General features: G+C 40.9%; 1 protein-coding gene across 33 annotated transcripts in view; it reads right to left on the bottom strand.

Moving 5' to 3' along the window:
• Positions 1 to 23,970, bottom strand: part of MAGI1 (membrane associated guanylate kinase, WW and PDZ domain containing 1) — a 678,422-nt gene that overhangs the window by 364,449 nt on the left and 290,003 nt on the right. The window lies entirely within an intron of this gene.

Consider the following 23,970-nt stretch of genomic DNA (forward strand, 5'->3'; position numbering starts at 1 on the left):
TTCCAGATAACGAATATTCAACCTGTAATTCCACACAATGTTAACAGGAATTTGGAAGAAAACAAAATATATGGGATGGAGAAAATTCTGTGGCCAAATATGTGTAGAATTAGTGAGACAAAGTAATAGAAATTTCTTCACTGTAGGATTTATAAAAATTCCTTAACATGCTGATAGAATATGTTAAAAGAATATGATACTGCTGTAATTCAACAGCTTCTTTGACAGCACACTTATTTAAATGGAGTTTTACCAGAGTTCAGAATTCACAGAACACAGTTTGAGAGCTACTGCTTTACACATTTAATTTGTGTTACCTGATAAAAGGACTTCAATAAACATTTGACTTACAATCGATTTGTTATATATATAAACAGGGAGTTATTCCATTTATTTATTTGTTTTTGAGGTAGGGTCTTGCTATGTTGCCCAGGCTGGCCTTGAACTTCTGGGTTCGAGCAATCCTCCAGCCTCAGCCTTCTGAGTAGTTGGGACTACAGGTGTGTGCCACTGCCCTGGCTCTAAGGGAGTTACTCCAGATGAAGCTTCCAATGAGGAAGATATTTTATGATAAACTGAATGTAACCTGGGAGACGTGAGGAATATATGTGAATGGCATAAATTAATTCTGTCATTTTATTTCTAAAATATTGCACATGCATTCATACATTGCTTGTTTCCTTTCCTTTTGTTTCAATCAATAAGTAATTATGAGTGCCTCCTATATGCTCTAGGCACTGGAGCACCCAGTCTCCCTCAGAGAGACAGACAAGACGGATCAACAAGGCAGGCAAGATGGAGCTTCTATTTTCACGGAGGCAGACAGACAATAGGAAAGCAGATATATGTTATTCAGAAGTGAAAATTATGTTATCCTTTTTTTTTTTTTTTTTTTTTTTTTGAGACGGAGTCTCACTCTGTCGCCCAAGCTGGAGTGCAGTGGCACCATCTTGGCTCACTGCAAGCTCCGCCTCGTGTCAGCCTCCCGAGTAGCTGGGACTACAGGCGCCCGCCACCGTGTCCAGCTAATTTTTTGTATTTTTAGTAGAGACGGGGTTTCACCATGTTAGCCAGCATGGTCTCAATCTCCTGACCTCGTGATCCGCCCGCCTCGGAGGTGCAGGCAACCTCAATGTAAGTTAACATACTGCATTGTCAGAATAGCATTTTCCAGACTCAGGAAGGGTCTGGAAGTCTGGAAGTCTGCTCTAAGGAGGTGGCATAGGAACTGAGTCTGGGAACATGAGAAGGAAACAGTCAAGAAAGAGCTGGGATAGGAGATTCCCATATGAGGCAAACGACAGGAGCAAATGCTTTGAGATGGAAATGAGCTCAGGGAAAACTCAGAACAGGGCGATTGGAGCTGGAGCACCCTGTGAGACACAGAAGGTGGCCTAAGATGAGCTGGAGATGCAAAGAGGGACAGACCACGTGGGATCATAGAGCCCATGGTATGGAATTTGGATCTTTGTCTGCAGGAAGCTGCTCAGCAGTTTTCAGTAGGAAAATGCTATGACATGATTTCTGTTGTTAAAAACAGCTGCTGCTGTGTGGGAAACAGCAAGAAGAAAAGCTGAACAGATGAAGAGAAGTAATTCACCCCTAAACATGGTAAGTTACTTCCTCAAACCCCAGGGCCTAAAATTCCAAATCCTGGAGAAATAAGTCAAACTTGCAAACTAGATAGTCATTCAGCTAAGCAAAGAGCAGGTGTTCTGTGGCACAGTTGAACTTTTACCCTTCAAACAGTATTGTCAGAAGAGATACAATCATCCCAAAGAAATGATGCAAAAAGAAAAAACAACCACATTTTTTAAAATATCATTTTGTCTAGGGCACCACTATTCTTAACTTTTTTTTTTTTTTTAACTCTTAAAGGAACTTGGGGATAAAACTTTTTTAACTGCCTAAGCACTATTCCTCTAGTAGAACTTGAGTGTGTAATGAAGCCAATTATTTTTTAAAATAGTAAGGCTTTACTTTGATTCCTAATCAATACCCACATGACATCTCCTCACAAAATGATCATTTACTGTGTTTAATAACTCTTGAGATTAAGTAGAAATGACATGCAGTGAAACCTGATTAATTCTGATCCGATTAAATCAAGTTTTGCAAAAATTTGGACCTGGCATGGTCTGAATCTGTGTTCTGCGTTACCCAATAAAAACAAATCTGTCCTACAAATTAGCAGTTAACAAAAAATGGAACGGGGGGATGATATTCACTCTGAAGAAAACAAGCTATCTAGAAGTATGTTCATACAGGATCAACACACTAATTATAAACTCCTTATCTATTCATGACAGCAGGTCACCCCAAAATCTCTATTACATTATGTAAGCATACATTGATGTTGCCTGCACCTACATTAGTAAACAAACTATATTCATTTAAAAATATTTCCTCGTTGAAAGTTCTCAATGACTTCAGCTAACAATACAGTTAGAATCAAAATTTGAGGTTGACTAAAATCACATGAAATCACTATTATGAACATTTTGGGTATAATACTATTCACAACAGACAATATAAAACTTAAAACATATATATTTTATACAGTCATTTATAGAATTGGTTTTATCTGAATGTCTAAGTGGACTAACTTCCAGCCAAAGGTTTAGAAACAACACTGAATCTAACTCAGGGAAGAGCCAATGCCAATCCTGCTTTACTAAACATTACAACCACTACCCAGCAAGGCCAAATTCCTTGAGCAAATGTGTGTTTGCTGACCCTGGAACCTATCTTTGAGGCTCCCCATCGCTAATGAAAGTGAACTCTACTTCCTGACCTTTTCAGCTGTTCTGGGAATCCAGCCATAACCAGAGTCTCCCAAGAGAATCTCTGAATCTGTCTACCACACAGCACTGCAGACTAAGCAGCAAACTGGACTAGGTTTTAAAACAAGCAGGTAGCAACAAAAGGTAGAACATTAAAATCACCATGTAATACAATCCTGCTACCACTGATCTTTGGTTATATAAGAAGTTCAGAATGACTTGATTGAATAAAAGATGCTGTATTACTCTCTTTCTGTCACTAAACACTTGGTGTGTAAAATTAAAAATTGAACATTTCATTGTTCAATTAAAAATTAAAATTTGGCCACACATACCAAGAGTCTAATTACATTTCTCAGCATCTGTCTTTCTTTCCAGGCCAAAAGAAAATAATATTTATTTAAATAATATTTAGCAGATTGAGACAAAATATACTGCTGTGGAATTGGTGAATATCTCCATTACATCATTTGCCTTTTAGGTAGTTTATCAGTTAGGAATGCTTTTGGCTGCAAATAAGAGAATCTTTGCAAAACAGTAGCTTAAACAGTTAGTGGCTTATTTATCTCACAAAATCTGGAGGGAGGTGATCCCTGGGGTTGCTTCAGCTCTTCAACAATGCTGTCAAAAAAAAAAAAAATGGCTTCCACCATCCTCAGCACGTGAATTTTCTTCCCCAAGTCTGTCACCTCATTTTCACAAGATGCTACTGCCTTGCCAAGCAACATAGCCTCATTCAAAGCAGGCAGCAGGAGATAGGGTCAAAATGACTATCTTCATGAGTATCTGTCATTTTTACTGAGAAAGGGAACGTCTCCTACTTCACCTCATGTCTCATTGGCCAAAGCTGGGTCACATATACAACTCTAGACCAGTCACTGTTGTGGCAGAATAGACTGACCAGATTGGCTTAGACCAACCGTGATTCACGACGTATGACCTGGGACAGGTCTGCTTTGCCTGAGATCAAGTAATTGTGCTGACTAGACACAAAATCAGGGGTCTGTTAGTGGGAACAGGACATGCTGCTGAGGAGATAAAGACAGCATTGTATCGCACAAGTGTTTCCTAGAATGGAAAGATCTACGGATAAACAAATGAACAAATGGTCACTAAAAGAGAAAGGTAATAGTTCGTTTTTGTTTTCTCTACAGGCAAAACATTGTGAGAGGCTGAAGTGTTGTCAGAGCTGTAGAATAGAATCTGTTACTGTCTAACTCTCCCCACCCACCAGGTTTTTTTTTTCTCCTTTTTAATAAGCGAAATGGTTACCTCCATGGCAAGTCTTGCCAAATTCAATGAAAAGAATCACAATGAATCAAGTTACCTCTGGAGGCATCTTCTAGCCCCCAAATTTAGTGACTGGATAACTCACAAGGTAACCACAGTGCAACAGGGCATTTCTTCTAGTTTCCCTGAAGGGTGATCAAAATGTCCTTTTAAAACATATAACTTATACCCCATGATTTAATGAGTGGTATATAAGTAAAAGGCTGAACTTACAAATACTCTCAAGAGAGAAACCCTGTCTTCAGAGTATAAAAGCTTTGGAGCAAATATGGGAATGCTGTTTGCCATGTCAGACATGCATAAAGGGAATTTTCGTGTTATGGCTAAAAACACCATCACACAGTCCACCTTAAAACTTGGCTCCAGTTGGGTTAAAACAGAATTCTAACAGCATTTAAGGAAATCTATGGCCAGGTATATTCACATCTATAATTCTAGCACTCTGGAAGGCTGAGGTGGGTGGATCACTTGAGTCCAGGAGTTCAAAACCAGCCTGGGCAACACAGTGAAGCCCTATCTCTAAAAATAATAATAATAAATACAAAAAATTAGCTGAGCATGGTGGTGCATGCCTGTAGTCCCAGCTACTAGGGAGGCTGAGGTGGGAGATTCACGTGGGCCTGAGAAGTCAAGGCTGCAGTAAGCTGTGAATGTACCACTGCACTCCAGCCTGGGTGACAGAGGGAGACTCTGTCTCAAAAAATTAAAAAAGGAAGGAAGGAAGGAAGGAAGGAAGGAAGGAAGGAAGGAAGGAAGGAAGGAAGGAAGGAAGGAAGGGAGGGAGGGAGGGAAGAGGTGAAGGAGGGAGGGAGGGAGGGAGGGAAGGAATTTACATGATCATACATAAATTAGCCATTTTTAGTGCTTTAAATAATAAATGGTGCTCTTAAAATTCAGCTTATAAGCAAGCTGTGCTTATTTATCCCCAGGATTCGAAGACAGATACTAAGAAAAACGTTAAATGTGGATAGTAGCCAGAACTGGAATATAAGGTATAATCTCCATTCTTGCTAAGTTTACAAGCACAGGACAGAATGAGGGTCTAAATTTTAGAAACTGTGACGTAGAATATTGTCAGAGGTGATTATTTGTGGTTCAAATATAATATTGGGATACTGAAATGTCGCAATTAATTCTATTTTAAGTATTATGAACATTTTTCCCCTTTAAATTATATAGATTCTTGGTAGAAAACATTCACATATCAATTTAGCAAATTAGCCCCTGCTGAACTGTTCAGAAACAAAACGAATTCAATCTCAGCATAAAGAAAGGGCATCAACCTTAGAGAGACAACAGACTCTAGAGAAAAAAAGTTCCTGCCTCTTTTCAATGTCTCTGTGCTAGGATTGCAGTCCAGGTGTTCTGCACTTAGGCAAAACACACAGACAAGCCAGATTTGACTACTCTCCTTTACAAGACATGAAGACTTGCAAAGACTTTGTACACAAACCCACTTCTCATTAGACTGATTCTTGGGGATACTGACAAGCAGTAACTAGTAAAGAGTACAACCTCATCCTTCCTGCCACACTTTCCAAGAGCTCCATGTACTCTCAGGATTAGCTATTCGAGAAAAGGAAATAAATGGTTTCTGAATCATTTCACACCAGCATCCTGCCCCAGACTCTCTAACATCAAGCTGCTCTCTACTACCCTCTAGAGGATATCAGCATTACAACAGTAAAGACGAAGAAAGACTGCACGGCACTTACCTAGAAAACAAGAATGTGAAGTTGAATAGGAGGAGGATTCCTTCACTATAATATACAAAACTCTTTTGCGACTTCTATTTTTAGTAACAACTATCATAACAAAATTATGCAAAACTCCTGCTACAGATTATACATCACAATTAGCAAAAGTTATGCATATCTTCCCTCATTCCCCAAGTCTGATCCACTTCCTGGAGTTCGTACTAACTCAAAGCATTAAACTATATGCTAAGAAGTATCTTTAAAGTCTGGAAAAAAAACTATGACTGTGATTCTTGAATTCACTGACGACAAACTCAAATGAGAAAAATGAACTAGCTGTAAAATATCAGGGAATGATGAGGACTGTGGCAAACTGGGGAATCTCCTGCCCCGTTAATGGGGTAAGAATCTATTAAGTTCTTGCTCATTGTCTGGACTCAGGGTTCCAAGATCACTTGTTTTTTCTGTCATTGTTGTGGGATTTTTGTTCCTGTTTGTTTTTTCAGATGGAGTTTTGCTCTTGTTGACCACGCTGGAGCGCAATGGCGTAATCTTGGCTCACTGCAACCTCTGCCTCCTGGGTTCAAGCAATTCTCCTGCCTCAGCCTCCCGAGTAGCTGGGACCACAGGCACCCGCCACCACACCCCGCTAATTTTTTTGTATTTTTAGTAGAAATGGGATTTCACCATGTTAGCCAGGCTGGTCTCGAACTCCTGACCTCAGGTGATCCGCCTGCCTCAGCCTCCCAAAGTGCTGGGATTACAGGCGTGAGCCACCACGCCCAGCCATGCTTTGAGTTTTTAAATGAAAAGCCAGAAAATTAATTGTATGTAAAAATTTCTGTATTTTAGAATGTTTGAATGACCTCAAAACACTGTACTAAGAAAAACAAATAATGACAATATCTTGAGGATTTAGCCCATCAGAGCAGACATTTCTGCGCTAAGATTTATCTGTCAGTGGCAAATGCGATCCAAGAGAAAAACCAGAGAAGGAAACCTCATCCATCTCTTGCACAATGAGAGTCATCCTATCAAAAAACCATCTGGTTTATAGGGACAGATGTAGCAGATGTGGTAATTTGAAGACTGTTTAAATCTTCAGCCAGTCCCTTCCTTGGATGTTTTATCTTAATCTTGAAACAAAGTGACTATATTATATGGCATATTCAGGAATAAATAAATCACCGCAACCATCCAAGCTATTTCTTCCTCGCCTGCTCAGTCCAGAAGCACAGAAGATAGTCAGATGGACACCTCCAAGAGGGGATGGAAGCAATGAAACCATCTTCACATGTTTGTAGGTGGCCATGTCACTACAGCTGTTGTTAATCCTCTCCTAGGGAAGGGCAATGCAGGTTTGCTGTTTAACACCTAAATTCCTGCTCTAATTCCAAGTGTTACTTTCCTCCATCTTGGGCCTGATTTAAACTCCAATCTACTCCTCCTATCAGTATAATGTCCCTTTCTGAGGTCCATTTATCTTTCTCAAAAAGAAGGACATCATCTCAATCCATTTTTCCCATAGCTGACAGACTAGGGGTTGGAGAACAGATTTAGCAGATGAGGATACCAACTCATTTTTCATTTGCAGGTTAAAAACATTGTCTTGTCTGGGTGCAGTGGCTCACACCTATAATCTTAGCACTCTGGGAGGCTGAGGCAGGAGGTGGGAGGAAGGCTGGATCCCAGGAATTCAAGCACCCTGAGCAACACAGGAAGACCCTACCTCTACAAAAATTTAAAGACTTGGCCAGGTATGGTGGCACTTGCCTGTAGCCCTAGCTACTTTGGAGACTGAGGCAGGAGGTCGAGGCAGCAGTGAGCTATGATCACACCACAGCATTTCAGCCTGGGCAACAGAGTGAGACCCTGTCTCGAAAGAAGGAAAGGACACGAACGGAAAGGAAAGGAAAGGAAAGGGACAGGACGGGAAGGGACAGGACAGGGAGGGGAGGGGAGGAGAGGGGAGGGAACTGCCTTATCTACATAACCTTCATTATCATTAGTCAAATCTCTATTTCAACAGCATTGAAAACTCTTTAGTGACTGTTTTCAACTCAAATATATGACTGTTGAAGATTCCTGAAGGAAGCAGAGTTCTTAAAATCTAATAAATGGGCCAGTCCTCTTGAATGTGTGCATGGATTTATTATAAATTTCCAGAGAAGCTAAATCCAGTATCATATCTAGATAAACAGCAGAAGGGGAGGGGAGAAGAGGGGAGGAGAGGGGAAGGCAGGGGAGGGGAGGAGAGGAGAGAGGGGAAGGGAGAGGAGGGAAGGAAGGGAAGGGGAGGGAAGGAGAGGGAAAGGAAGGGGAAGAGAGGGAAAGGAAGGGGAGAGGAAGGGAGGGGAAGGAAGGCAAGGGGAGGGGAAGGAAGACAAGGGGAGGGGAGTGGAAGGAAGAGGAGGGGAGGGGAAGGGAGGGGGAAGATAAATCCTAAAATTATCCTATACATCATTACAATTCACATAAAAGCTTCTCTCTATTAAAAAAGAAGTACATACCTATGCATACAATTGAGTTACTTGAGAATCTGGCAAAAGACCCTTATTGATTATTTAATAATAAATTACTCCTGAAAGAAACACAAAGCTAAATTTGAATATCTATGAATGTCATTTAACCTCTGAAGATGTTTCATCAAATACATATTGCAATCATGCTGTATTCCTAGCATTTAATTTTTTCCTTGAAAATGAATGAATAAGAGCCATGTAGACTGCTTTGTTTAAAATTTCACTTTATAGATTGCTGTCTGCAAGTGTTCTAATAATAGACAAATGGAAGCAGAAGTTATGTATTTTGGGGGGGGGTTTCTCATTTTAAAAGTGGATAAAGCCTGCTTTTAAAAGTATGTCTGTGTGTGTGTGTCTGTGTGTGTGTGTGTGTGTGTACAGGGTATCCACAGAAAATGCAAATATTGGAGGTGATTCCTAAGGTTATGCAAGATGGTGAGACCTACATAAGAACCAATAAGATGAGTGAGATCAACAAGATTCCATTAACTTGATCTATCATGTAATGTTGTCAACAGATCAAGGCAATCTGAAGCCCCCACAATTGGTCAGACAGCAGCGAATTTGGTATTCACGGCTCTTGCTAGGGATCCGTCCAACCCAGTAATGATCCTTGAGCTAGTATAAAAATGCAACCCCCAGGCCCCAGAGCAGCACCTCAGTTACCATTATTATCAACAACCTACTGAAGACAAAAAGAAAAGTGACATGTGCTGACCAAGAAGGCTCCACAATTAAAGATTCTCTCTCTGCTAATTTTCACTTACAACAAAAGAAATCTGACATGCCAATACACATATATTTACATTGATGTCTGCTGCCACTCATTAAATGCTTAGAATGTGCCAGGTACTGTATCAAGCAATTTACAGGCACCATGTCAATAACTGAAGCCTCTGTGAGGAACATTCTTATCTCCACAGTCAGATTTCAAAGAGGTCCATAGAAATGAGACATCCTGATCAAAGTTCTACTCTCAGTGACCGCCTGAGCTGCAATCTGAACACACGTCTTCATCTCTAAAGCCACTGCTCTTACCTCCAACAATTAAAGACACTCCAACAATTAAATCACCTAGACACAGAATTTTCAGGAATAACACTGATATTTTTGAAAGTGAATTCAGAGAGCAGAAGGTTCATTCTCTGCTACCATCATTCAGATCTCTTATGGTTTTCTATGGGTCTTGCCACAAAGGCACTTTCATTTCTATCTTTCTATCATTCTATTTCCAACCTGTAAGAAAAGTTCCCAGCAAAAGTAGAAGCTTCACCTATCTGGGATCTTCCAGTGGTAACTTTTAGATCAATGGAGCTCCAGGTGACAAGAACAGAGACTCCTTTTAAAAGAACACCATTTGTATTAGTCAGGGCTCTCCAGAGAAACCGAACCAATAGAACATATATATAGATATATAAGAAGAAGTTTATAGGAATTGGCTCACATGACTGGCTCATATGAATTTGCCAAGGAGTCCCACAAAATGCTGTCTGCAAGCTAAAGAACCAAGTAAATTGCTGGTATATTTCAATTCATGATGGTATAAACTCCCAATCCAAGGCAGAAGGCTGGAGAACCTGGGGTGGGTGAGGGTTGCACTGGTGTAAATTCTCCAGGCCCAGAAACCAAGAGCTCCAATGTCCAAGGGCAGGAGAAGATGGATGTCCCAGCTCAAGAAGAGAGAACAAGTTCACCCTTCCTCCATATTTGTGTTCTATGCAGGCCAGCAAAGGACTAGATGCTGCTCATCCACATTGGTGAGGGCAGATCTTCTTTACTCAGTTTATTGATTCAAATGCTAACCTCTTCCAGAAAAACTCTTACAGATACACCCAGAAATAATGTTTTACCAGCTACCTGGGAATCTCTTAACCCAGTCAAGATGACACAGAAAATTAACCATCTCACTATTAATTTCAAAGATGACTTCATTCCTAGAATATCACAAACACCTTTGTGCCCACCAGCCAGAAATGATTGTTAATATTGTCACACTTGCATCAAGACTTTTAAAATGAATGGATACGGATGGACAGATGGATGGACGGATGGATGGATGGATGGGTGGATGGATGGATGGATGGATGGACGGATGGACAGATGGACGGATGGATGGATAGATGGATGGATGAAAAAATCCACTCTAAAATTAGTGAATAAAAGCAACTTCTTCCAGTAAGGAACAAGTCAATGCTTGGAACTAATTAATTTATTCACCAGGTATGCCCTAAGTTAGAATCCAGCAATGTGCTAAATACTGGGGATACAACAGGGAGTAAGACAATGATGTAACACTGTTCCAATACAGGGAAGCAGAGAGCACTGTGGGAGCATGGCAGGTGGTAGCTCACTCACAATCACTGGCTGCCATATGGTGCCAGGTTTTCCAATACTTCCAAGAAGCAGAAAATAAAGATCTTACATGGGTAGGTGGCTGGAGTCACATCACAAAGGCCCAGGCTAATCACATCAAATTACAACCAATGAAAGATTTTAAATGAGGAAGTGAGATCATTAAATTCTACTTTATCAACATTACTCTACCCACACATGGCAAATGGGTTGGCAAGGGTGAAGATGGAAGCCTGAAGTTTCACTTAACCAATTACTGAAAACAACACACACACACCTCTCTACACACACACACCTCTCTACACGCACACACACGCCATTAGCCCATTAAACCTGCCTCATTAGGACTCCTAAAATCAGATTCCACATTCCCTTACAATATTCTAACTTGGAAATAAAAACTCACTGTAGGCAACTAGTGCTGTCAAAGTCCTCCAGTTTTCCTTCCTCTTTGTGCTAATGGCTTTAGGCCACATCTCACTACAGCAGCAAAGTGTTTAAATCACAGGTTTGCACTGACAGTGGCACTCGTCCTATCAATATCCTTAGAAAAGACTTATACAGGCATAGCTCACAGATATTGTGGGTTTGGTTCCTGATGACTGCCATAAAGTGAATATTGCAATAAAGCAGGTCACACAATTTTTTTGGTTTTCCAGCACATATAAAAGTTATATTTAAACTTTTGCCATCCTCCTGCCTCAGCCTCCTGAGTTGCTAGGACTATAGGCATGGGCCACCACCCCAAGCCAATTTAAAAAAAAAAATTTGTGGAGATGAGTTCTCACTGTATTGTCAAGGCTGCACTCAAACTCTTGGCCTCAAGTGATCCTCCAACCTTAGCCTCTCAAAGCACTGGGATTATAAGCTGGAGCCATCACACCCAGCCACAAAAGTTCTTAATGGCCTCTAGAATAGTAAATTGTTTCCAGAAGGTTTTCAACTTACTTTTACCAGATCCACAGAAGAATCACTATCTATGGCAGCTATAGCTTTACAAAATGTATTTCTTAAATAATAAGACTTGAAAGTTTAAGTGACTCCTTGATCCATGGGCTGCAGAAGGGATGCTGTGTTAACAAGCATGAAAACAACATTCATCTCCTTGTACATCTCCATCAGAGCTCTTGGGTGACCAGGTGCCTTGTCAACGAGTAGCAGTAACAATACACTGAAAGGAATCTAGCTATTGTAGAAGCTACAGCAAGGTATCTACGAGATCAAGCTAAGATAACTGATGAATGCGGCTATACTAAACAAAAGATTTTCAGTGTAGATGAAACAGCCTTCTATTGGAAGAATACGTTGTCCAGGACTTTCCTAGCTAGAGAGAAGTCAATGCCTGGCTTCAAAACTTCAAAGGACAGACTCAGTCTCGTTAGGGGGTAATAATGTAGCTGGTGACTTTAAGTTGAAGCCAATGCTCACTGACTATTCTGAAAATCCTGGGGCTTTAAAGAAGGTGCTAAATCTCTCTGCCTATATATGGAACAACATATATGTGCTCTATATATGGAACAACAAAGCCTGAATGATAGCACAACTGCTTACAGCATGGTTTACTGAATATTATAAGCCCTTGTTGAGACCCACTTCCTCAGAACAAAAAAGATTCTTTTCAATGTATTGTTACTGCTGCTCATCAATAGTAGAATTACTGTCCCCATTGTACCACTGCAAAAACCAATGCTTGGAATTGTTAATGAGCTTGCCAAGGGTCACACACCCAGTAAATTGAGATATTGGGATCTGAACTTGGAAAGCCTGAATCTGAACCCTTTGTTTCTAACAGCCATGCCTACTGCCTCTTCCAGGGAAGGTGGACAGGTCAGTGATAAGGGTGTCTGGCTGTAGGACCACACATTATTTTCACATTTTACTGTTAAGGTATCAGGAAAACTCCAGTGATAGTGGGGAGAAAGGATGGAAAACTTAATTACTGTTCATTATTTTGCATCAGTTAAGAAATAATCTACTCTCTTAACTGTTACCAATAGACATTCTGAAAACTTCAGAAAATCTCTATCTCTGTAAAACCACTGCTTTCAGCCACTAAGGTCAGGTCATTAAAAAAATATGTATTAAGATTTAAAAATTTTAGGCACATAGTGCTAAGTAAATAAAAATCCAATTATAAATATGTGACTCCATTTTTGTATGCACACACCCATAAACACTAGAAAATAGAAACAAAACTGTTTAGTCATTATCTTTGAGATCACTACTTTTCCTTCTTTATGCTTTTCTATCTTTCCTAAGTGTTTCAGATTTACTGTTTTTGTAATGGGGGAAATATGATTCAATGGCAGCTTTGGGGGAATAGTGAGAAGAGTTTAATGCCATTTGGGCTGCTTCTGAAATGTACATTTTGAAGCTCCTTCTACAATCATGCAAACAACATCAAAGACTATGGTTATGACCACAGAGAACTTGATCAACTGTGGAACTTGTAATTCAATGAAAATAAAAGAGGTTGCTATTATTGAATTTTTCTTTTTTTTTTTTTTTTTTTTTTTTTTGAGGAGTCTCACTCTGTCCCCTAGGCTGGAGTGCAGTGGCATGATCTTGGCTCACTGCAAGCTCCGCCTCCCGGGTTCACACCATTCTCCCGCCTCAGCTTCCTGAATAGATGGGACGACAGGCACCTGCTACCACACCCAGCTAATTTTTTGTATTTTTCGTAGAGATGGGATTTCACCGTGTTAGCCAGGATGGTCTCAATCTCCTGACCTTGTGATCTGCCCACCTCGGCCTCCCAAAGTGCTGGGATTACAGGCATAAGCCACCACACCTGGCCTATTTGCTTTATTTATTAAGCTACAACATTTGATGAGCACATCTGATGAAACAACAAGTTCCTGTTGTTGGCTCCTTCAGTTCTGTCAATCTTTAAAGTTTATGAAAGAACTTAAAAACCTAATATGGAGTAATTCTATCTTCCTTGAGCTACAATTTGCAGAAGTTTTAAAGAAGTCACACTGAGAAGACTCATTTTAAACCATGCTTCTGTACTGGGCTAAGTTAATGGCTTTAATGCTGAGGAATATACCCTAGGATCACACCATGTCATAGACATCAAAGGACGTGTTTCATTTGTGAATAAAATGTATTGCACATCAGCAGATAGCTTTCAACAAGGAGATTCACACTCTAGAAAATCTACAGACATGGAGATCCAATCCAGGCTGCAGACAGTTAATCCCCACGACCAATTTTAATCACCCATTCATTCAATGAATAACTAATAAGTGCCATGCCCTGAACTAGGTATAGCCTAATGAGGACAGCACAGAGGAAGTGCCACCTTGACAGAGTAGGATTTTCGGAATCCACTGGAATGCAGTCTAGAAAATGAATACCACATGGCTTTCATCGCCCTTGCTCACTCACACGGGGATGTGATATTTAAATATATTTATATCAAAATGCTTAGAATTCTACAATATTAAACACTGTATCAAGTCCAAGAAGAACAAAGGCTGTTCTTTAAAGGTTCCTGTTGTTGCATATCAATAACAAAAACAATAGCCACAGCAGGCCTTACTCTGGAGCACTTTCAATGCATCAGGTACGCTGCCAAATATTTCACATCATTATTTCATTAATTTTAAGAAAAAAATTCTTAGAATTCCTGTGCCCATGTTTTGAGACAATGTATACATCTTTTTCCCTATTATGAAAATCCAATATACCCAGAGCCTGCTTCTCATTTTAATGAACACTTTATTATGTAGAGCAAGGAAGGGCTTCAGAACCAGACACATTAGAATGTGACTTGGGGCTCCACCATGAATGTGTCACATGGGCTCTGGGGCACGCTCTGTGGTGTCTGAGCCTCTCTGTCCTCATCCCTGGAATAAAGACTCCAGTCGCTTTTCCCAGAATTCTTCAGAGGACTAAAGGAGATACGGTGTGTGAGAGAATGTGTCTGGGCGTGGCCCAGTATCTGGTGTGGTGCACGCACAACAGCTGACTTTATTCAAGATGCGACCCATAGCCACACTACTTCATGCACTCTCAACCTTTGGCTGAATTCCATTCATATGAATTGTCCTAAGACTCGTATCTGATTTCCACAGGATTCTGCTGAGCTGGTAACCTTCTCTTTCCCTGCATCTGTGAAAACCTACAGCATTTGTCATACAGTCAATCAGAATGTAGGAAACAGGCTTAAGAAGATGCTGTTAATTGAAGAAACCTGCTGATCAACAATATGTCTGGGAAATGTTTGTAAACAAACTCTGAAACATCTGTCCACATAAAAGTCTGAAAACAGATATGAAAATTAGCTTTTGAAGAAAGGAGTAAATGGGAGGCAGGGTTAAATAAACTTCATTCTATCAATTGCTTAAAAAAAGAAAGCGACCCTACATGCCTTCTCTCTGCAAAGAGATCTGCATCTTTTCCTGGATGCTAGATACGTCTAGGCATACAAACATGATTCATACCACATCATCTCATTATTACCACTCTTGAGATCACACGTTAAATAATTGAGATCACTTGTTAAAATAAATAATGTATCTTTTTTCCCGTGGTGATAATATTCATATCCTAATGTTAAAAGTTCAGTCCTTTCAAAATCCATTCATTTGCTCAACTTTATATCAAGCTTTTACTATGCGCCTGGTACTATAAAGTGAGGATATAGTCTAGAAGATTCCTACGTGTTTGTCCACCAAGTTCTTTATATTCCACCGTCTTCCTTCTAAATCATCCAAGAAAAATATCTCTGAAGCAGTCCTCATCTCTGTCAGTATTTAAAATATCTAGGCCACACATGGTGGCTCACGCCTGTAATCCTAAAACTCTGGGAGGCCAAGGCAGGCAGATCACCTGAGGTGAGGAGTTCGAGACCAGCCTGGCCAACATGGTGAAATCTTGTCTCTAATAAAAATACAAAAATTAGCCGGGCGTGGTGGTGCAGGCCTGTAATCCCAGCTTACTCAGGAGGCTGAGGCAGGAGAATTGCCTGAACCTGGGAGGCGGAGGTTGCAGTGAGCCAAGATTGCACCACTGCACTCCAGGCTGGGCGACAGAGCAAAACTCCATCTCAAAAAAAAAAAAAAAAAAAAAGTCTAAAAGAAAAGTTTATACATGTCGCTAAGGCTTTTGTTAAAGTAATTATTTTTTTCTGTCTCTAGGGTATATGTAATACATATTCATTTTTTGTGTTGGTTCTCAAGTCTTGAGTGGAACACATTTTAATATAATAAAATAGGCCGGGCGCGGTGGCTCACGCCTGTAATCCCAGCACTTTGGGAGGCCGAGGCGGGCGGATCACAAGGTCAGGAGATCGAGACCACGGTGAAACCCCGTCTCTACTAAAAATACAAAAAATTAGCCGGGCGCGGTTGTGGGCGCCTGTAGTCCCAGCTACTCGGGAGGCTGAGGCAGGAGAATGGCGTGAACCCGGGAGGCGGAGCTTGCAGTAAGCCGAGATCGCGCCACTGCACTCCAGCCTGGGCGACAGAGCGAGACTCCGTCTCAAAAAAAAAAAAATAAATAAAATAAAATAAAGTCTGGGGAAAATTAATTTACACATAAAGATAATACATATTCAACAAGACACCATGATTATGTGTGGACTTTGTTATTCTACTACTTAAAAAAAAGTGAGACTTGACATTCCTTCATTAGACTTCTAATAAGGGGATGCACTTAGGTGTTTTGTTTTGTTCTTGGTAATGACAATTTCAAATTGCTCATTATATGTCAAATCATACAATGATTTGAGCTTTAGGAAAGGCCAAAAGCTTCATGGGTATCTCCCTAATAGAGAAAAAGAGTGACAGCTAACTTTTAAAAAGTGCTTCTAACAGGTTGTTCGTGGCCAGGTTTCTTCTAACTAGTTTTCACGTTTCAGAACTAAATGCCCCATATCAGAGAATTTTAGGACCAGAGGAATGGTATAGAATCTATAGATCACCCAATGTCTCTCAAAATATATCCCAGAGAACTGGTTTGCATAGGTCAGACGATGTGATTCCAGAATTTGAACCCCATTACTGGCTTATACCTCCCTCCAAGGGCCCAAAAGTATAACTGGCACATAGTAAATGCTCAGGAAATGTCTGCTGAATAAATGAAATGGGGAAGTCAGCATAACAAGAATAGACTGAGAAAGATTATGGTGGCACTGTTTTAAATGAATAAGTCTGGTTAGAATGAAATCTTAAGCAGCTGACCAGACTGAAGCAAAGGTTCCAATCGTATGGAAACAAGCTTAAGAAAGAAGATTGAACTAAAGAAAGTGAGATACAGACTGTATTATACTACAGGATCCTAACTTAAGTGATAAGAAAGACTCTCAAGAAATGTTTTTGTTTCCTTTTTTTTTTTTTTTTTTTTTTTTTAAAAAAAAGGTAAGAAAAAGATGCCAAAGTATTTACAGTGAAATCTCTGAGAGGGGGGATTATGGACAACTGATTTTGTTTTTCCTTTTCAAAAATTACATTAACATATACAAAACAAAATTTGCCCTCTTAATCATTCTTAAGTGTGTATTCAGTGGAATTAATTACATTTACAACGTTGTACAATTATCGCTACTATCTATCTTTTTCATCACCTGGAAGAGAAATTCTTTAACTATTAGGCAATAAATTCCCCATTCTGTCCCTCCCTCCAGCCCTTTGGCAACCTCTAGTATCTCCATTCTGTCTCTCTGAATTTGCCCATTCTAGATCTTTCATACAAGTAGAATCATACAATGTTGGTCCTTTTGCATCTGGCATATTTCACTTAGCACAGTGTTTTCAAGGTTTATCCACAAGTGATTTTTTTGGAAAACTATTTTCACATATTTTTTACAAAGGAAATGTTACAGAGGGAAAAGAAGGTTTTGTGTCTCAAATAATGAGTAAGATACAGAGAAACGGGAGCAGGAAAAAGAAGGTATCTCAAGCAGGAGGAATGAGACATGCAAAGGGGCACAGGGCAGAGGACAGACAGTGCCCCCAGAATGGCACAGAGAGCGGTGTCAAGGATGAGTGGTCGATAAGTCAGACTGTACCTCTGAAATCAGCCTAGCAGACAACACATGAGATATAACAAAGATCATCTTGCACAGTTCTTACCACATGATCCAATCCACTGACAAAAATACAGAGCATATTACTTACAATTGGAAGCCCTAACTTCGCAGGCAAGCATATTTTGCATGAGTTGGCAGGTTACAAATGAACATAAGAAGACAGCATCTGTCAAGTCCCTTAGGGAAACCAGGCAGAACCAAATGTAATTCCTTACCTGAAAAACATAAACACATAGCACATATTAAAATTCAATAGGCAAATTTTATGTCTTTCTTAGTAGTTTAAGCCACATGTCTAATCAATTATTTTTCTCATTGCAAGCTGCCTATGGCAAGTGGATATTCAACCTTGAGGTAGAGTCTCGCTCTGTGGCCCAGGCTGGAGAGCAAAGGCACGATCTTTGCTCACTGCAACCTCAGCCTCCCAGGCTCATGCAATCCTCCCACTTCAGCCTCCCAGTAGCTGGGATTACATGTGTACACTACCATGCCCAGATAATTTTTTGTACTTTTTGTAGAGACAGGGATTTGCCATGTTGCCCAGGCTGGTCTCAAACTCTTGGTCTAAAGTGATCCACTCACCTCAGCTTCCCAAAGTGCTGGGATTACAGGCATGAGCCACTACATGTGGCCAGATACTGAATTCCTTTTTTTTTTTTTTTTTGATGGAGTCTCGCTCTGTCACCCAGGCTGCAGTGCAGTGGCGCAATCTTGGCCCACTGCAACCTCTGCCTCCCAAGCGATTCTCCTGTTTCTGCCTCCCAAGTAGCTAGGACTACAGGCACCTGCCACCTCGCCCGGCTAATTTTTGTATTTTTAGTAGAGACGGGGTTTCACTATGTTGGCCAGGCTGGTCTCAAACTCCTGACCTTGTGATCTGCCTGCCTCGACCTTCCAAAATGCTTGGATTACAGGCATGAACCACCACGTCTGGCCCTGAATTCTTAATTAAATGCATATTTTTCCCTGATTCAAGACTATTTTGATGTAAATGTTTCTATATAGGATGATAAATGCTCCTGATGCAAGTATATGGAATCACTGTATCAAACATAACTCAGAAATAACTACATTACTGACAGCATAATTAATCATCTCTGGGACATAACAATCACATAATCAAATGGACCCTAAAGTCCCACTTGAAATCTCATCCAACCCCGGAATTCACCCATCCTCTTCTTGGGTATCTATCCATTCACTCAGCACATCTAGTGAGCACAAACTATCCTTGCTGATGACATGGAGGGGAAAAGCATGATTCTAGCCATCAAGGGCATCATAATATAATGTAGAAATAAACTATATTCAAGCCTCTTCCCTCTTCACTGGTGAATACCTGGAAAATAATTATATTACTCTGTACTTCCTCTGCCTAGTCAATCCCTGACTCAGTAAGTATATTCAGAACATTTCTCTGTGCTAGGAATACATAATACAAACAGAGCCCCATCTCTGGCCTTGGGGAACTTACAGTCTAGTAGCAAATATAGATATTTTAGTATAAGCACATGTAATGGGAGGGTCAAACAGGGTGATCTAGTATGGGCTAATGAAAGACGCCTTGATGAGGCACATTTAGACTAAGATCTAAGCCAGGTGTGGTGGCTAATGCCTGACATCCCAGCTACTCAGGAGGCTGAGGCAGGAGGAATGTGTGAGGCTAGGAGGTCAAAGCCAGCCTGAGCAACAAAGTGAGACCCTGTCTCAATCACCTAAAGGACGAAGAGTTGTTAAAGGAAAGCGTCATTTAGAAGTATGAAAGTGGTTCTCAAACTGAGTTCAGGGGACCCTCTGAGGAGTCTTAACACTTTTTCAGGGGATACATAAGCTCAAAATCATTTCTTAATAATGCAAAGATGTACACGCCCTTTTCACTCTCATCTTCTTACAGTTGTGTTTTCCAGAGGCTACAGGCCTGAAGGCAGAAGCAGCGATGAGAACCCAGCTGCCCTACATTAAACCAGACTGCCCAGAGATGGCCAAACATCTAACAAAATTCCACTCTTCTCACTAAATATGTAGTTCTAGAAACTATTTCTTTAAAAAATGTTACTTATGTTAATACATAATCGGGATATTATTGTGATTTTTTTTAATGAACTAATATACATTTGTAATTTCTCAATTACCATTTCTAAAAAGGTAAATATGTAGGGAATAAAAGCTCTTTGTGTCCTCAAGTATATTTAAGAGTCCAGACCAGGCACGGTGGCTCACACCTGTAATCTCAGCACTTTGGGAGGCCAAGGGGGGGCGGATCACGAGGTCAGGAGATCGAGACCATCCTGGCTAACATGGTGAAACCCCATTCCTACCAAAAATACAAAAAATTAGCCAGGCGTGGTGGCGGGCGCCTGTAGTCCCAGCTACTTGGGAGGCTGAGGCAGGAGAATGGCGTGAAGCCGAGAGGCGGAGCTTGCAGTGAGCCGAGATGACGCCACTGCACTCCAACCTGGGCGACAGAGACTCCGTCTCAAAAAAAAAAAAAAAAAGAGTCCAGAGGGGTGAACTGTGGACTTGAGTTAAGTGATGTGTTGATACAGATTCACCAACAGTAACAAATGTCCCACAATAATGCAAGATGTGAAAAACAGAAACTGCGGGGGAGGAGGAGAAAGCATCCATGGAAACTCTACTTTCTGTGCCATCTTCCTGCTAAACCTAAAAAATAAAGTCTAAAAAGCTCTAAAAAATAAAGTCTATTTAAGGGGGGAAAAAAGAGTCTAAAAGAATGTCAAGACTAAAAAGTTTGAGAACCACTGGCTACAGAAAGGCAGAAGCAAAGCCAGTGGGTGAGGCGGGGATGGTGGGCAGAGAAGCCAGTGAGCCAAATGCTGGGAAATCAAGACTCAGGGTGCCGGTGATTAGGACCAGAAAGTGGCTCTAAAGGCCGTTTTTAAAAAGATATTGCTTCGCAGCATTCCTGCCAGAAATAGGACTCCTCTCTCCTTAACTGATGACAGCTAAGAGGCACAAGGAAAACCCAAGAGTCTCAGAGGCAGTCAGGCTCCAAGCATGCGCCTGGTGCTCCTCAGTAGCCAAATTTAGACATGAAGATTTTTCAGGTTTGCTCTTATCTTATTCCTAAAGGAATTAAGGTGTAGTTGCTGTTGTTTTAATATCTATTAGGTAACTCAAAAATTGCCCTCAAAGAGTTGCTGAGAATAGTGGCATTAAGCCGGCCCCATGCCCACTTTCTTGTGTGTCAAGTAGAACACTAAAACTGTGAGCCACAGGAATATTCTGACTCTCAAATTCAAGTCTTTTGGGGATGATCAATGCAAAGCCCAGGGTAGGATATGGGCCTTTAGACGTTCTGGGTCTGCTCTAAGATTTTCTAAAACTGAGCAGGCACCCCCAAAGAGCCCAGAATAGAAGGAAAGTCATGTATCTATTCAAAGGATAAGAATTCGTAGCTGCCACTTTGTACTGCAACACAGTGAGGGGCAGGCTAGGTTCACCTATCCTTCCATTGTTTCAACTGCTACTTATTAAACACGTACTGTGTGCCACACCTGATGTCGCGGACCTGGTGACCAAGTTGTAGGGAGAGATTTAAAAAACAGGCCACAATTATACAGCTTGACACATGTAATAAGAGAGAGAAAGAAAGGATGCTATGGGCCCCCAAAAAGAAGGACATGAGGGGCATGACCTCCTGGGGGAGTTACTGTCAAAATATTTGGCCAGGTTAGTAAACAGTGGGGTACACAACACTTATGACTGGAGAGATGACACAGATAAAAGGGCAGAAACAACACAGGATCCCAAAGCAGCCCTGGGGAGGGGGATAAAACTGGAGGCAGGAGAGTAACAGGGTGGCGATAGTGGTCCAGATGGCATCCTCGAGCAGGCCAGCGGCAGTGGGGATGGACAGTAGATGTGTTAACACTGAAAGAGCTCACGCACTACTGTAAACGGAGGTATGGGAGGAATAAGAGGAACACAGCACAGCCATCCAGTTCTCTACAGTGGGAGAGCTGATGGGCTTCCAAGACCTCATAATGCTAAGATGCAAGACACTCAGTGGTAGCCAGCAAACCTCAGAGATCATGCTAGTGAAGATTAAATGAGAGAATGCCCAATGTCTGTAGGTGCGTGATGCAATTCATAAGAGTTGTTGTTACTGTTACCACAGCTATCCTTATAACTGAGTATCCATCAAATAAGATGAAGGAGATGTGATTCTATGTAAACATGACCAAAACCAGTTGCAAAAGTGTTCTGTGGCAACCTGGATGGGATGGGAGACTATTAATCTAAGTGAAGTGACTCAGGAATGGAAAACCAAACATCGTATGTTTTCACTCCTAAGTGGGAGCTAAGCTATGAGGCTGCAAAGGCATAAGAATGACACAATGGAGTTTGGGGACTCGAGGGGAAAGGGTGGGAAGAGGTTGAGGGATAAAAGACTACAAATTGGGTCCAGCGTACACTGCTTGCGTGATGGGTACACCAAAATCTCACAAATCACCACTAAAAAACTTACTTACGTAACCAAATACTATTTGTTCCCCAAAAACCTATGGAAATAAAATATGTAAAACCAGGTCGTCTGAGTTTAAAAAAACAAACAAAGAAAAAATGCTGTGGGCCAACACTCATTATGCAAGTGACGTTGAGGGTTATAGCCAGTAGAAATGATACACTGAATCAAATGCTGACCAAGCAAACAAAAGGGGAGGCCTCAAGATATGTTCTAGAATCCTTATTTTTAAAAAGAGGCTTTGTTTGGCCTTCTCAAGCAAGATCCAGATGATACAGAGCATACTTTTTCCACCTACTCCATAAAGCAGCAGGGAGCATTTAAACTCAAAATGATGGTGCAATGAGAGATGGGGTCAGGGAGGCTGCAGCACAACAAACGAGGAAAACCCAAACTCCTGGTGGCCAAGGCTCTGGTCAAGGGCAGGCAGAGCAGAAAGGGGTTCCTGCGGGTGCTGAGGCTGGGACACATGCTGCAAATTAAAACCAAAAGGCAGAAATCCACTGGCAAACACCAAAACAAGATGGTCCCAAAATTGGCAAAAGAACAGTTGCGGACCCCAAAGCAACCATCCTGTAATTCTGGTCACTGTGCTGATGGAGGGCAGGAACAGAAATCTGGAGAACCTAAAAGGAGTTACAGATGTGATGAGGAGGTTTGGAAAATGGGCTTTTTAAAAAGGGAACAAGTACCAGGGATTTATAAATACAGAGGTGAGAAAGGGATCTTTAATGATGCTTCTCAAGCAGAAATGCATCTCTCTCTAAGACAAAATCTACCATTACAATCAAATTAACAAGCTAGATGAACTGTAGAATGAGTTCATAAAGTTTATAAAAGACCTGACAATATATTTCCTCTAAACAGTGATTTGATTTGTTTAGCAAATACTGGTTCATACACATTTTGGAAACACATGCAATGTAATTAGTGACTATGGGAATCAAAACTAGGAGAAGTCAAATTTTTGCTGTGTAAATCAGAAGTTCTCTAAAGTAGTCAATGAATAGCCTGCATGTCCCTCACTTGAGGGAAAATGCTTACTTTGGAGTCCAGTCCCAGATCTACAACATTAGAATCTTGGGTTTCAAGAATGTGTATTTTTTACAAGTTCCCCGCAAGATATTTTACATACACTGAAAGTTGAAAGCCATCAAGGGAAAGCAAGTAGACCCTGAAGGAAGGGCTCTTACATATTAACTCTTTGCAATCAACATACGAAATATAGCACTACTTGAAATTTTTGCAGGAAAAGAAAGAATATTACACTGGGAGGTGTCATGAGACATTAAAATAAGTTACCAAAGTGGCTTGAAAACTTCCTTTATATAAGATGCACCAGGCAAGTGATTTAGCCTCTCTGAACCTGCTTCCTCATCTTTCAAACGGGGATTAAAAACAGTTTCAGCAATTTGTGATGAGGGTCGACCCAGCCAATGTGTTTATTGTGTGCACATGTGCCTGGCACTGGGAAAGAGCTTGGTGAGTATAAGCTATAATTATTTGGAGGAAACATCTGATTAAAGCGGTAAAACTAGTCCTACATTCAAAAGATGAGAAGGGTATCAATCCCATTTCTGCCCTTACTCTAGCTCAGAGACCTGAAATAAATATAAAGATCCTTCAGCCGGAGGTTTCTCATGAAGAAAGAAATTGTGCTGCCCCCTGCTGGGCAATGGTGCACTGACAGAAAGAGCCTAGAGAAAGGTTCCGGGCATCACAGCCAGCCCGCAGCATTCCCATTGTGTGGCAGGGTCAGCTTCAAAGAGCACACGGTGTCACTCCCTTGGTCTGCTTTTGA

This window comes from Macaca mulatta, chromosome 2, assembly GCF_049350105.2.
Source record: "Macaca mulatta isolate MMU2019108-1 chromosome 2, T2T-MMU8v2.0, whole genome shotgun sequence".
Taxonomy (NCBI): Eukaryota; Metazoa; Chordata; class Mammalia; order Primates; family Cercopithecidae; genus Macaca; species Macaca mulatta.